Source organism: Schistocerca nitens, chromosome 1, assembly GCF_023898315.1.
Source record: "Schistocerca nitens isolate TAMUIC-IGC-003100 chromosome 1, iqSchNite1.1, whole genome shotgun sequence".
NCBI lineage: Eukaryota > Metazoa > Arthropoda > Insecta > Orthoptera > Acrididae > Schistocerca > Schistocerca nitens.
Genome location: NC_064614.1, coordinates 939,129,605 through 939,145,033, shown reverse-complemented (window position 1 = coordinate 939,145,033; position 15,429 = coordinate 939,129,605). Strand labels below are relative to the sequence as shown.

Below are 15,429 nucleotides of genomic sequence, written 5' to 3'. Positions count from 1 at the left end.
AGTACAGCCTCATCTGTTTTCATTTCTAGCGGGATAGTCATGACTGTTTCGTTCTTGATAGGTAGCTGGAGGACTGATAAAACCTACCTTCCCCTCAAGTAGGAGCAATAGCGCTTAGTGCATTTCCAGAGTCCGCAGTTTCGTCCTGTTTTCAAATATTCAGCCCCACTCCACTACGCTGGATAATTAAAAGTAAACAACGTGATGAGCTTCAACTAAAATAATTCTTTATGTCATGAGACAGCATCCTGCATTGTAAAAATCTCCATAGCTCACTCCTGAACTGTGTGGTCTGTCTCCCATCCGTAAGACACTTCGAGTTTTGTTCCGTTGACAGAGATGTTCCTGGACATGAAATACTTTATTCGGTTGCTAAGAAGAAGTGAAAAAGGAATGGAACGTTAACTTCGTGTCTACCAGGATGTGACTAGTGACGGAGCACAAGGTCAGGTTGGACGTGGATACAGAAAGAAGTCATGCCGATGTTTGTGTTACGTAATTTAGGAAAATCGCAATAAACCTAAACCTGGGTGCTTAAATAGGCACTTGACTCGGTGTCCTTCGGATGACAAGTCCTGTGTGCTAACTACTGCACTACGTAGCTCGATATCCGAAGTGTGGGGTGGATATCGTGTTGTAATTGGTTGCCAAAATCGATGTCCCGTATGTTGATCTTACCTCTTATTATCTTATTATTTATGTGTCGTCACTTTTTATTTAATACTGTGGTTGATACAGGGGTATTGACATACAACTGTACATTTCTGTAACGAGGATATCAGTCTCTTAGGCGCGACATTTCGAACTCTTTCTTAAGCTAGTACCATTCAAGTAATAGGCAGGGTGATTTAACTTCCTGTGTCGACGAATTAAGTTAATCTTGGAAACATATCACGAAGCAAGTCTCACTGACTAGATAACAAAGCCTTAATGTTTTATTATACGTCGCAGGCGTGAACACACTACCCCGTTATCCTCTCACGTCAGCAGTAATGAGGTGTGCCGTCTGCAGCGATCAGCAGTGGAACTCTCCCAGACAAGAGCCTGACGAAAGCATTGTTCAGAGGGGGTGTCTCAGCTTCGCGCGTGAAACACACTACACTCTACACCTACTTCTTCTCTGTATTCGCACAAAGTAATGGCCGCTATCGACAGGGGATCTCAAGTTGATTCCGTATTTCTAGATTTCCGGAAAGCTTTTGACACCGTTCCTCACAAGCGACTTCTAATCATTTCACGGGCCTATGGGGTATCGTCTCACTTGTGCGACTGGTTTCGTGATTTCCTGTCAGGAAGGTCGCAGTTCGTAGTAGTAGACGGCAAATCATCGAGTAAAACTGAAGTGATATCAGGTGTTCCCCAGGGAAGCGTCCTGGGACCTCTGCTGTTCCTGATCTATATAAATGACCTGGGTGACAATCGGAGCAGTTCTCTTAGGTTGTTCGCAGATAATGCTGTAATTTACCGTCTAGTAAGGTCATCCGAAGACCAGTATCAGTTGCAAAGCGATTTAGAAAAGATTGCTGTATGGTGTGGCAGGTGGCAGTTGACGCTAAATAACGAAAAGTGTGAGGTGATCCACATCCAAAAGAAATCCGTTGGAATTCGATTACTCGATAAATAGTACAATTCTCAAGGCTGTCAATTCAACTAAGTACCTGGGTGTTAAAATTACGATTAACTTCAGTTGGAAAGACCACATAGATAATATTGTGGGGAAGGCGAGCCAAAGGTTGCGTTTCATTGGCAGTACACTTAGAAGATGCAACAAGTCCACTAAAGAGACAGCTTACACTACACTCGTTCGTCCTCTGTTAGAATATTGCTGCGCGGTGTGGGATCCTTACCAGGTGGGATTGACGGAGGACATCGAAAGAGTGCAAAAAAGGGCAGCTCGTTTTGTATTATCACGTAGTAGGGGAGAGAGTGTGGCAGATATGATACGCGAATTGGGATGGAAGTCATTACAGCAAAGACGTTTTTCGTCGCGGCGAGATCTATTTACGAAATTTCAGTCACCAACTTTCTCTTCCGAATGCGAAAATATTTTGTTGAGCCCAACCTACATAGGTAGGAATGATCATCAAAATAAAATACGAGAAATCAGAGCTCGAACAGAAAGGTTTAGGTGTTCGTTTTTCCCGCGCGCTGTTCGGGAGTGGAATGGTAGAGAGATAGTATGATTGTGGTTCGACGAACCCTCTGCCAAGCACTTAAATGTGAATTGCAGAGTAGTCATGTAGATGTAGATGTAGATGTACCTCGCGGCAGCCCCCTGAAGGTTTAAGCAATCTTGCTGTTCTACAATTGTACAGCGGACACAGAATGATGCGGCACTGATGTTCTGTTTATTTGTTTAACCTAGAACATCTAATAAAGCATAGTACACTACTGGCCATTAAAATTGCTACACCAAGAAGAAAAGCGGATGATAAACGAGTATTCGTTGGACAAATATATTATACTAGAACTGACATGTGATTACGTTTTCACGCAATTTGGGTGCATAGATCCTGAGGAATCAGTACCCAGAACAACCACATCTGCCCGTAATAACGGCCTTGATACGCCTGGGCATTGAGTGAAACAGAGCTTGGATGGCTTGTACAGGTACAGCTGCCCACGCAGCTTCATCACGATACCACTGTTCATCAAGAGTACTGACTGGCGTATTGTGACGAGCAAGTTGCTCTGCCACCATTGACCAGACGTTTTCAGTTGGTGAGAGATCTGCAGAATGCGCTGGCCAGGGCAACAGTCGAACATTTTCTATATCCAGAAAGGCCCTATAGGACCTGCAACATGCGTTCGTGCATTATCCTGCTGAAATGTAGGGTTTCGCAGGGATCGAATGAAGGGTAGAGCCACGGGTCGTAACACATCTGAAATGTAACGTCCACTGTTCAAAGTGCCGTCAATGCGAACAAGAGGTGACCGAGACGTGTAACCAATGGCACTCCATACAATCACGCTGGGTGATACGCCAGTATGGCGGTGACGAATACACGCTACCAATGTGCGTTCACGGTGATGCCGCCAAACACGTATGCGACAATCATGATGCTGCAAACCGAACCTGGATTCATCCGAAAAAATGACGTTTTGCCATTCGTGCACCCAGGTCCGTCGCTGAGTACATCATCGCAGGCGCTCCTGTCTGTGATGCAGCGTCAAGGGTAAAGCGGGCAAGGTCTCCGAGCTGATAGTCCATGCTGCTGCAAACGTCGTCGAACTGTTCGTGCAGATGGTTGTTGTCTTGCAAACGTCCACATCTGTTGAGTGAGGGATCGAGACGTGTCTGCACGATCCGTTACAGCCATGCGGATAAGATCCCTATCATCTCGACTGCTAGTGATACGAGGCCGTTGGGATCCAGCACGGCGTTCCGTATTACCCTCCTGAACCCACCGATTCCATATTCTGCTAACAGTCATTGGATCTCGACCAACGCGAGCAGCAATGTCGCGATACGATAAACCATAATTGTGATAGGCAACAATCCGACCTTCATCAAAGTCGGAGACGTGATGGTACGCATTTCTCCTCCTTACACGAGGCATCACAACAACGTTTCACCAGGCTACGCCGGTCAACTGCTGTTTGTGTATGAGAAATCGGTTGGAAACTTTGCTCATGTCAGCAAGTGGTAGGTGTCGCAACCGGCGCCAACCTTGTGTGAATGCTCTGAAAAACTAATCATTTGCATATCACAGCATCTTCTACCTGTCGGTTAATTTTCACGTCTGTAGCACGTCATCTTGATGGTGTAGCAATTTTAATGGCCGGTAGTGTACATACAATGCCTGACAAAACAGTGAGAGAATCCAGAAGACATGGTTAGATTCAATGTACATGGTGACAATTTTGAACTATATGACAAAAACGTAAATTAGTTACAAACTAAGGCGTGCACACACTTTATTCAACATGTTAATGTCACTACAGCTATTCGGATTTAGGTTATGATATGTCCGATACACCTTCCATCATTGACGATGATGTGGCGCAGGCGAATGGCGAAATTCTGCATGACCCGTTGAAGTGTCAAAACATCGATGACGTCGATGACCTCCTGGATAGCTGTTTTCGGCTCAGCAATGGTTTTGGAGTTATTGCTGTACACCTTGTCTTTAATATAGCCCCACAAAAAGGGGTCGCATGTGTTGAGATACGAAGAATATGGCGGCCGATCGAGTCCCATACGAGTGGCCTCTGGGTACCCAAGACCGTGAATGCTGTCCCCAAATTGCTGCTCCAGACATCAAACACTCTCCTGCTTCGATGGGGTCGAGCTCCGTCTCGCATGAACCACGTCTTGTCAAAATCGGGGTCAGTTTGGATTAATCATCTTCCAAAACCTTCACGTACCGTTCGGTAGTCACCGTGTCATCAAGGAATATTAGACCGATTACTCCGTGACTGGAATTGCACATTACAGTGAAGAGACTCCTCGATCGTGGGATACGGGTTCTCAGTCCCCCAAATGCGCCAATTTTGCTTATTGACTAACTCATCCAAATGAAAGCGGGCTTCGTCACTAAACCAAACCATGCATGCGCATACTGCGCCCCGCGGCCAACCGTGCAGTTTGAACGTCCTAACTCAAACCGTTCAGAAGTTATGACGATTTTATTTCATATGGTTCAGTAATTGCCACCCTGTAACTTCGTACACTCCACACTATAGGCGAGCATGTAGACGGATAGTGCTGCAGTTCTCTGTGACAGGTGGAACGACCACCATAAAGCATTAGTGCAGTTCGTGTTTAGTGTTGTTACCAGGCCTGGTAAGGTACACACGGTGCGAGAACAGCGTCAGATTTTGACTGATAACCGTGGAGGACAGAGATGACGCGTACACATGTGAGACAGCGTCGGGAACGATACGGATGAACTGACAGATGCTATTGTTTCGGTAGTCAGAAGAGATATTATGAATCCCAGGGATTCTGACAAGGGAACCTACCCATCGCACCCCCTCAGATTTAGTTATAAGTTGGCACAGTGGATAGCCTTGGAAAACTGAACACAGATCAATCGAGAAAACAGGAAGAAGTTGTGTGGAACTACGAAAAAATAAGCAAAATATACGAACTGAGTAGTCCATACGCAACATAGGCAACATCAAAGAGAAGGTGAGCTCAGGAGCGTCGTGGTCCCGTGGTTAGCGTGAGATGCTGAGGAACGAGAGGTCCTTGGTTCAAGTCTTCCCTCGACTGAAAATTTTACTTTCTTTATTTTCGCAAAGATATGATCTGTCCGTTCGTTCATTGACGTCTCTGTTCACTGTAATAAGTTTAGTGTCTGTGTTTTGCGACCGCACCGCAAAACCGTGCGATTAGTAGACGAAAGGACGTGCGTCTCCAATGGGAACCGAAAACATTTGATCGCAAGGTGATAGGTCAACAGATTCCTCCACAGGAAAAAAAAGGCCGGTATATATTCTATACTACACTTGTGACGGCATGTGCGTCACATGACAGGAATATGTTGTCCGCCCACCTAACTTGTACACTTAGCAAATGGGTAAAAAGATTCTTCTACCTTGCCCGATTTAGGTTTTCTTGTGGATATGATAATCACTCCCAAAAAAGGGATGAAAACATAAGAGTTTGTCACATAAACTGAAAATAAAAAATTAAACATTTCACTCGAGGGAAGACTTGAACCTAAGACCTCTCGTTCCGTAGCTGCTCTCGCTAACCACGGGACCACGGCGCTCCTTGATTCCCATTGTCCTTGATGTTGCGCACGGACTACTCAGTTTGTATATTTTACTAATTTTTTTCATAGTTCCACACAACTTCTTCCTGTTTTCTCGATTGATCTGTGTTCAGTTTTTCAAGGCCTATCCACTGTGCCAACTTATGACTAAATCTGAGGGGGGTGCGATGGGGAGGTTCCCTTGTGAGGCCGAGACTGTCGCTCATGGGGCGTAGCATCTCCTTTATCTTCTTAGGATGTCGGAAAATAGATCTTACACACTATGTGATCAAAAGTATCAGGACACCCCCAAAAACATACGTTTTTCATATTAGTTGCATTGTGTTGCCACCTACTGCTCGGTTCTCCATATCAGCGACCCCACTAGTCATTAGACATCGTGAGAGAGCAGAATGGGGCGCTCCGCTGAACTCATGGACTTGGAACGTGGTTAGGTGTGTCGTGTCATACGTCTGTACGCGAGATTTCCACACTCCTATACATCCCTAGGTCCACTGTTTCCGATGTGATAGTAAAGTGGAAACGTGAACGGACACGTACAGCACAAAAGCGTACAGACCGACCCTGTCTTTTGATTGACAGAGACCGCCGACAGTTGAAGAGGGTCGTAATCTGTAATAGGCAGACATCGATCCATATCATCACACAGGAATTCCAAACTACATCAGGATCCACTGCAATTACTATGACATTTAGGCGGGAGCTGAGACAACTTGGATTTCATGGCCGAGCGGCTGCTCGTAAGCCACACATCACGCCGGTAAATGCCAAACGACGCCTCGCTTGGTGTAAGGAGCGTAAACAATGGACGATTGAACAGTGGAAAAACGTTGTGTGGAGTGACGAATACGGTACACAATGTAGCGATGCGATGCCAGGGTGTGGTTATGGCGAATGCCTGGTGAACATCATCTGCAAGCGTGTGTAGTGCCAACAGTAAAATTCAGAAGCGGTGGTGTTATGGCGTGGTCGTGTTTTTCGTGGAGGTGGCTTACACCCCTTGTTGTTTTGCGTGGCACTATCGCAGCACAGGCCTACATGTTTTAAGCACCTTCGTGCTTCTCATAGTAGAAGAGCAACTCGGGGATGGCTATTGCATCTTTCAACACGATCGAGCACCTATTCATGGTGCACGGCCTGTGGCGGAATGGTCACACGACAATAACATCCCAGGAATTGACTGGCCTGCACAGAGTCCTGACCTGAATCCTACTGAACACCTTTAGGATGTTTTGGAACGGCGACTTCGTGCCAGGCCGTCACCGACCGACATCGATTTTCTCTCCTCAGCGTAGCACTCCGTGAAGAATGGGCTGCCATTCCCCAAGAAATCTTCCAGCACCTAATTGAACGTATGCCTGTCTACCGTATCTTCCTTCGCCGTCGGCGTTGTCGTTGTTACCGTGAGACACCGTTATACCAAGAGGAAAGGCGCGTCGATCTTAGAGCATGAGATATGATGACCTTCAAATGGTTCAAATGGCTCTGAGCACTATGGGACTTAACATCTATGGTCATCAGTCCCCTAGAACTTAGAACTACTTAAACCTAACTAACCTAAGGACATCACACAACACCCAGCCATCACGAGGCAGAGAAAATCCCTGACCCCGCCGGGAATCGAACCCGGGAACCCGGGCGTGGGAAGCGAGAACGCTACCGCACGACCACGAGATGCGGGCTATGATGACCTTAAGCCATTGACAACACACAACGGTCACGGTAGCACCTGATTCCAGAATAGCTGCAGTAGTTAAGATCTACGAACTATCCCCTCATGACCAGGTCCCCAAAACTTAAATCGTAACGAGATCCCTTCAAAGCAAATTGTCATAACGATCGTCTATAAAGGCTTCGTACAACGAGAAGAAATGTTACAGTTTATGGAATAATAACAGATACGACCAAACTGTCTTGTTTCTTCTGCTTTATTTAACATAACTTCGTTCACAGTTTCATTTCGCATTCACCACTCATTCACCGAAACCCTTTGATGAACAGTTTTGGTTGCTTGACACCAACAGTCAATGATAATGATACAGCTTTTCTCCTTTTTATAAATTGAAGCCCGCTCTCCGCGATATAATTTTAAAAAAAAGGTCTCAATATCGCGTCCCTCTTGAGATCCGAATAGACTTTTCCCGGAATTGACCGCCCTGTAGGTGTACTCAGTTTAATGAGCACACTTCGCTATCCGCTATTTCGCGTAACTGAATGTCCATTTGTTAGTCTGATTATACACTGTAGCTATTTAAAATTGGCCCCTATATTTTTCACAACGCACAATTAGCACTTCTTTACTTGTTGTTTTTTTTTTCTAAGAGTAAACGGAAAAAAAAGACGCCGTATCATCGGCTTAGTCGATATAAAGCAAAACACCTTAATATGCCCAATTGTACCTCTTCTTATAGGATCGGCTACCTTACTCGTAAATTTAATACATATTATTTCCAATAACACTAAACAGGCATCGCCGTTATATTTTAATTGTATTCAAAAGCTTGTTACTGTTATTATGACCGACCAAATCGTAACAAATCGCGCGGCGTGCGTTTTTAACGATAACTTTACGCTATTCAAGTTCCGTTACAGCTATCTTGACTCGTAATGTTACACCTGCGAGAGTAGAAGCTGGCTTCAAGGCTAAGGGTGGGCCAACACCGTAATGAATTCAACCATTACCGATGGATCACATATAGCCGGCCGGTGTGGCGGTGCGGTTCTAGGCGCTTCAGTCTGGAACCGCGTGACCGCTACGGTCGCAGGTTCGAATCCTGCCTCGGGCATGGATGTGTGTGATGTCCTTAGGTTAGTTAGGTTTAAGTAGTTCTAAGTTCTAGGGCACTGATGACCACAGATGTTAAGTCCCATAGTTCTCAGAGCCATTTGAACCATTTTGATGGATCAGATAGTGTTCCTCTTCGTCCCATGACTCTGCCTATTTTGGTGGATGTAGCGCCGCAGAAAGGGAGGAATGCGGTCGATGACCCATCGCGTGAATGTTCAACGTTTCCACGTTTCCTTTTATTGGAGAACACTTACTTCAGGAGACGTAAGAAATCCTTAAATTTTAAGCTGAATTGCGACGAGAAGTCGGAAGATGTTTTATGTAACAGTGCCGTTCTCAATAACAAGATTTGTACGAAAAGCTGTTTTTCTTACATTGTTTTTGCAAAAACTTACAAGACAGCCCGTCGTAATGGTATATTGTTGCTGCGCTAAGCGATCCGGTGCATTGCCCCGGACAACCAACCGGCGAAAGGGTCAACATCCCGTCCAAGTGGACCGGCGCCGGCTGTTGAGCAATACAAGCCAGTCACGTGTGTGGTTCCTGGCCGTGATTTATGGCTTTCGTTCCGCTTTCTTACAGAGCGGCGTATTTCTCGGCAGCGGGGCACCGGTTGGTTGTTGGTCAACAGCTGCGCCCCCGCGCCGCGCCCGGTAGATACGGTCGCCCCCACTGCCCCTTTCAGTGATCGTTATTTCGGCCGTTGTGACTGCCCCCCGTCCATTAGTTTCCACTCTCGGCCCGCCCGTTTCCGGATTTTTCCTCATTTCGGGCTTAATCGCTGTGCACACGACCCCTGTTCGAATGTTTTCGCCGCCTCTGTCCCAATCGCGACGTTGTCGCAATCCGAAACGCGCCCAGAACTGCTCCGATCCATTAAGCAGGCCAGCTTCGGTGGAGGTTACGGTTGTGTTTGTCGCCATGTTTACTTCGTTTCCCGGCCATTTGGCAACAGGTGGTTCCAGATACTTCTCTCTCCTGTTATTTCGGCTGTTCTGGAAGACCGAACGAAACGTCAGTCTTACGACAGGTTAAGTTTCATGCTCCATCTTTGCCTACATTTCCCTAATCTCTTCATTTTTGCACACTTGCTATGCCCAGAGCCTGAGTAACATTACTACATATTCGAAACTTTGTCGCATCTTTCCACTCTTCCCATGTACTTCACTCTATCCATTAACCAATAATAGTGGGAAAGACTCCTACTGTAATGATACAAGATTTCTTTTCATTGAGGATACAATTTTGTATTTGCATTCTCTTCTAAGGTACTGCTCATCGTGCTGTAGGTTTTACGTGATATCCGTGAATCGCGTAAGTCGGCCGGAGTGGCCGAGCGGTTCTAGGCGCTACAGTCTGGAACCGCACGATCGCTACGGTCGAAGGTTCGAATCCTGCCTCGGGCATGGATGTGTGTGATGTCCTTAGGTTAGTTAGGTTTAAGTAGTTCTAAGTTCTAGGGGACTGATGACCTCAGAAGTTAAGTCCTATACTGCTACTTTCTACGCTAAAGTGATAACAATTCATTAATAGCCAATTCTAAGATGTTGTCACTTGCTAAGTGCTTTAATCGTAGCTATGTTACTAAATGAAATGTAATTATAACAAATTGTACCAAGAACAGTGTGTTTTGGTGGATCCTCAGAGAGTCACTACCTACAAATGACATACTCTCATAATACGCAAGTTACAATAATTCTTTTGCCACGAATATGATATCTTTCATTATTTTATTGCAACGAATCATGCAGTTAACAACGGGTTTTCGTGTGATTCTCAATTTGCTGGTGCTCAGAAACGACATATATGCGTTTAGACTTGAACTGATGCCAATATGGCGCCTAACAGCGCAATGCTGAAGGCAGATGGCGTGCATGTGACGTAGGTGGCGTTGTGCCATCTGATTGGTCAACGCTCAGACGCACGCCCAGAATATCTGACATGCTAGATATTGCCCTGCACGTTCGGAAAGACTCCAGAACGTGCTACGCTGTTGTTGTTGTTGTTGCTGTGGCCTTCAGTCCTGAGACTGGTTTGATGCAGCTCTCCATGCTACTCTATCCTGTGCAAGCTTCTTCATCTCCCAGTACCTACTGCAACCTACATCCTTCTGAATCTGGTTAGTGTATTCATCTCTTGGTCTCCCTCTACTATTTTTACCCTCCACGCTGCCCTCCAATACTAAACTGGTGATCCCTTGATGCCTCAGAACATGTCCTACCAACCGATCCCTTCTTCTTGTCAAGTTGTGCCACAAACTCCTCTTCTCCCCAATTCTATTCAATACCTCCTCATTAGTTATATGATATACCCATCTAGTCTTCAGCATTCTTCTGTAGCACCACATTTCGAAAGCTTCTATGCTCTTCTTGTCCAAAATATTTATCGTCCATGTTTCACTTCCATACATGTCTACACTCCATACAAATACTTTCAGAAACGACTTCCTGACACTTAAATCTATACTCGATGTTAACAAATTTCTCTTCTTCAGAAACGCTTTCCTTGCCATTGCCAGTCAACATTTTATATCCTCTCTACTTCGACCATCATCAGTTATGTTGCTCCCCAAATAGCAAAACTCATTTACTGCTTCAAGCGTCTCATTTCCTAATCTAATTCCCTCAGCATCACCCGACTTAATTCGACTACATTCCACGCTATGACGTCAGAAACTCCGCACGCTCAACGTTCGGATGCACGCTCCGTGTACCGACGGCTTTAAGCGCACGTCGTTGAGCACGGGGCTCCCCTATGCTAACCCGACGACATCTCATTTTCGATTGTAGTGGGCACGGGATCGTCGGGATTGGACTGTGAATCAGTGGAAACGTGTCGCGTGGTCTGCTGAATCACGTTTATTGCTGCGCCAAGTCGATGGTCGTGCCCTGACACGCCGTCATCAAGGCGGTGGGCTGCACAGCGCCGCTGACGCAGGTCGGTGGGAGCAGTACTATGCTACGGGGAACACTGACCTGGATTTCCATGAGGTTTCGACAGCTGCGGACTACGTGAATATTATTGCGGCTAATCTGTACCGATTGATGCTCGATTTCTTCCCCAACGGCTATGGCATCTTCTAGCAGGATAACTGTCTAAGAAGGCCATAATGGAACTACAGAGGTTAAAGGAGCTTGACAGTAAAGCCACATTGATGTCTCGGTCATCAAATTCGTGTGATCTGAATCCGATGGGACACATCTGGGACTCTATCGGGCGACAGCTCCACATCCACGGACCGTATTAATACACGGGAATTCCGTCACCTGTGCGAAGACATCTGGTGACATGTACCTCTGGAAACCTACCAAGGACTTTTCGAATCCATGTCAGGGAGAATCGCTGCAATACTGCGTGTGGGAGGTGAACATCACGCTACTATGCAGGTGGTCACAATGATTTGGTTCATCAGTGTGTACAATGTGGAAGTTGGAGTATAACCCACTGCACGCTTTTTTCGGTAGGACCTCGCCACCTAACCTCATCTTCAGACAGAACAACAAAAACCTTGTACCTGTGGCGTTTACAAAAATTGTATAATCAATAAATGAGCACCTGATGATGGCCGCTTGCTGCCGAAACTACTCGTGCCAAACTAGGCATTTCTATTTAACACGACAGAAGCGTTGTTTATAAAACGTGATTAGGTTAAAAAATGAACATTCTGCTCTCTTGTTGTTGATTACTGTTACTGCTCAGCCAGTCTTATTCTTTACATTACTCAGAGAATCCACAGTCCCTCAGTGTAACCAAAGTTCGTACTTCTGTGTTACAATGATAAACGGCCTAGTATCGAACAACTATTCATGATTCTGAGTGTAGTCAGAACGGACAGACACCTTACAAAAAATGGTTCAAATGGTTCTGAGCACTATGGGACTTAACATCTGTGGTCATCAGTCCCCTAGAACTTAGAACTACTTAAACCTAACTAACCTAAGGACATCACACACATCCATGCCCGAGGCAGGATTCGAACCTGCGACCGTAGCAGTCGCGCGGTTCGGGACTGCGCGCCTAGAACCGCTAGACGGCCGCGGCCGGCCAGACACCTTACAGTTATTTGTTTTTGAGAATGGGTTTTCTCTCTATAACAGTGCGAGGTACTACGCGATACAGCCTCAGGCTCGACAGAGATACACGGAATTTGCTGTATATTGTTTTGATGACAGAGCCCATTAGGAGATTCCGATGTCCCGCGAAGGAGGGCACAGCGCAAAGCAGGAATTGTGCGATTACAGAGAGCTCGTTCCTGTGGAAACTTTCACAACGGTACGTGAGGTCGGACAGTAGGGTGCTCGCAGAAATTTGCCGGAATTCTTTGACGTCAGTCTGTGAACCTGAAGCAATACATCTATCTGTCGGAGAGTTACGCTAAGACCTGGAGCCGTAATGAAACAGTGAATTCGGCAGAAGGTGAGAGGTTCAAATTCTCCTGCTCACAGTTTTCCACTGTCCTGAAATCGCTTCAATCTAGTCCCAGGACCATTCTTCCTGCATAGTCGTCGCCTGTTCTCCACTCGTATTTTTAGTAATTGATATTTCGATCAGTCTGAAACGATACTCCGTTTCTTTGGATTCTTTACCAGGCGCCTCATCTCTCCATACTTTCTACAGTCCATCCTCGATAATCTGTAATAATTTGTCACATGCGTATCGCCCTTGCAATTTTTCATCCGTTTCATTATATTTGTCATACCGGATTTCTTAGCAAACGTTTGAAGAATGGATCTTGACGAACGTTCTAAGTACCATTTTTCAACAAAATACGTGCTCTGTGGCATTGTGTTCTCGGCACTCTGTTGCATGTCCCCAGATTTGTTCCAAGTGCCAGATCATGGAGAAAATGTTTCAGACAATCATTACTAGATGGCGCATCGTCTTTGCGCTAAACGGTGCTTCCCTATGTAGTTGTAAATGCCATGCGTTAAGGCTCCTCCCTTAGCTGATGCACAGTTCGTGTGGTAAGCAGAGTCCGTGTAACCTTGTGCTTGCATCAGTAAAATATCTTTCGTATGGAAGGGGATAATTGGGCTCCAAAAACAGTAACAAATTGTTTTTCGAATGTATTGTGGAAGCTGTAACTATGAAACCATTCCATGTAATTCCAGTTCATACAACTGTCTTATTTGATTTTAAAGATACTGCCGAAACATCATTGCCAATGCAGGCGTGTAAAATCTCCAAATACAGTATGACCAAATAGCTATTAAAAATTCTTACTCTGAAAGAGAGGAATGTAAAAAAGTCAATTTATTCAAAAGAGGAAAGATCATGGCTGATGTATGTCGTCCTTATATCATATGAAAGAAGGGACTTGTTGATTAATTGCAAAATGGGAAGACCTCTTGACGGTATTGTCACATCTTCAATACCACAGGGAGTACATTATCATAATTACTATTATTGTTATTCGTATGGCATTTACGTATCACTTTAGAAATACAAATAAAAATGCACATAATTTATAAATTTACAAACGTATTATTTACATAGTTGAACAGATCTGCTGCAGTGCCCAAGAAGTCCGAGGGATTTCCAGGGCCAACCTTGGTGGCCGAGCGGTTCTAGGCACTTCAGTCTGGAACCGCGCGACTGCTACGGTCGCAGGTTCGAATCCTGCCTCGGGCATGGATGTGTGTGATGTCCTTAGGTTAGTTAGGTTTAAGTAGTTCTAAGTTCTAGGGGACTGATGACCTCAGATGTTAAGTCCCATAGTGCTCAGAGCCATTTGAACCATTTTTTGGATTTCCAGGGTACGAATTTCTAGGGAACTCTTCCAAAATACGGTAACGGCCTTGCCGCAGTGGGTACACCGGTTCTAGTCAGATCACCGAAGTTAAGCGCTGTCGGGCGTGGCCAGGAGTTGGATGGGTGACCATCCGGGCCGCAATGCGCTGTTACCATTTTTCGGGGTGCACTCAGCCTCGTGATGCTAACTGAGGAGCTACACGACTGAATATTAGTGGCTCCGGTCAAAGAAAACCGTCATAACGACCGGGACAGCGGTATGCTGACCTCACGCCCTTCCTATCTGCATCCTCACCTGAGGATGACACGGCGGTCGGATGGTCCGGATGGGCCACTTGTGGCCTGTAGACGGAGTGGCCTGTCTAGGCCTGTTGGTTGAGTAGGGGGAGGAGACCAAATCAGCAAAATTTTAAATCCAACATTCCTGCTCTCCTTCAAAAAAATGTTGGATTGTGTGTGAAATCTTACGGGACTTAACAGCTACGGTCATCAGTCCCTAAGCTTACACACTACTTAACCTAAATTATCCTAAGGACAAACACACACACCCATGCCCGAGGGAAGACTCGAAACTCCGCCAGGACCAGCCGCACAGTCCATGACTGCAGCGCCTAAGACCGCTCGGCTAATCCCGCGCGGTTGCTCTCCTTCCTTCCATTTTTTGCTAAAATTTACTTTTATGTTACACGATAACATATACCTCTTTTTCAGAAATGCCTTTACTGCTATTGCGAAGCTACGTTTTATATCCTCTCTACTTCAGGCACCGAGAGTTTTGTTCACCAAATAGCAAAATTTATCTCCTACTATTAGTGCCCCATATCTCTAATTCCCTCAGCGTCAACTGATTAAATTCAACTAAATGGAAAGCGAATGTCCAACTATGTAAGGTTCAGACGCAATCCTTAATATTCTGTTGAACATTAAAATTGATCTCCCCCAAGTGCCTCTCAGTAATTTACTGTGTGTAGGTGTGGATTCCGGTGCAGTAAACAGCCAACATAGTCGCGTGCAGTTGTACATCAGAACGACGTGAGGGGAAGCTCGTGTCAGAACTAATGGACCTCGCTTAGGCCGGCAGTCTGGCGAGCCAAATGGCGGGCAAATGGTGTTCTGGCGACAGGAGAGGGCCCGGATTTGGCTCGACATGGCCTGCTAATGGCTGCA

At 45.7% G+C, this 15,429-nt stretch overlaps 1 pseudogene; it reads left to right on the top strand.

The window, feature by feature from the left end:
• The first annotated feature begins 14,299 nt into the window (after positions 1 to 14,299).
• Positions 14,300 to 14,417, top strand: LOC126208144 (5S ribosomal RNA; annotated as a pseudogene).
• The last annotated feature ends 1,012 nt before the right edge of the window (positions 14,418 to 15,429 follow it).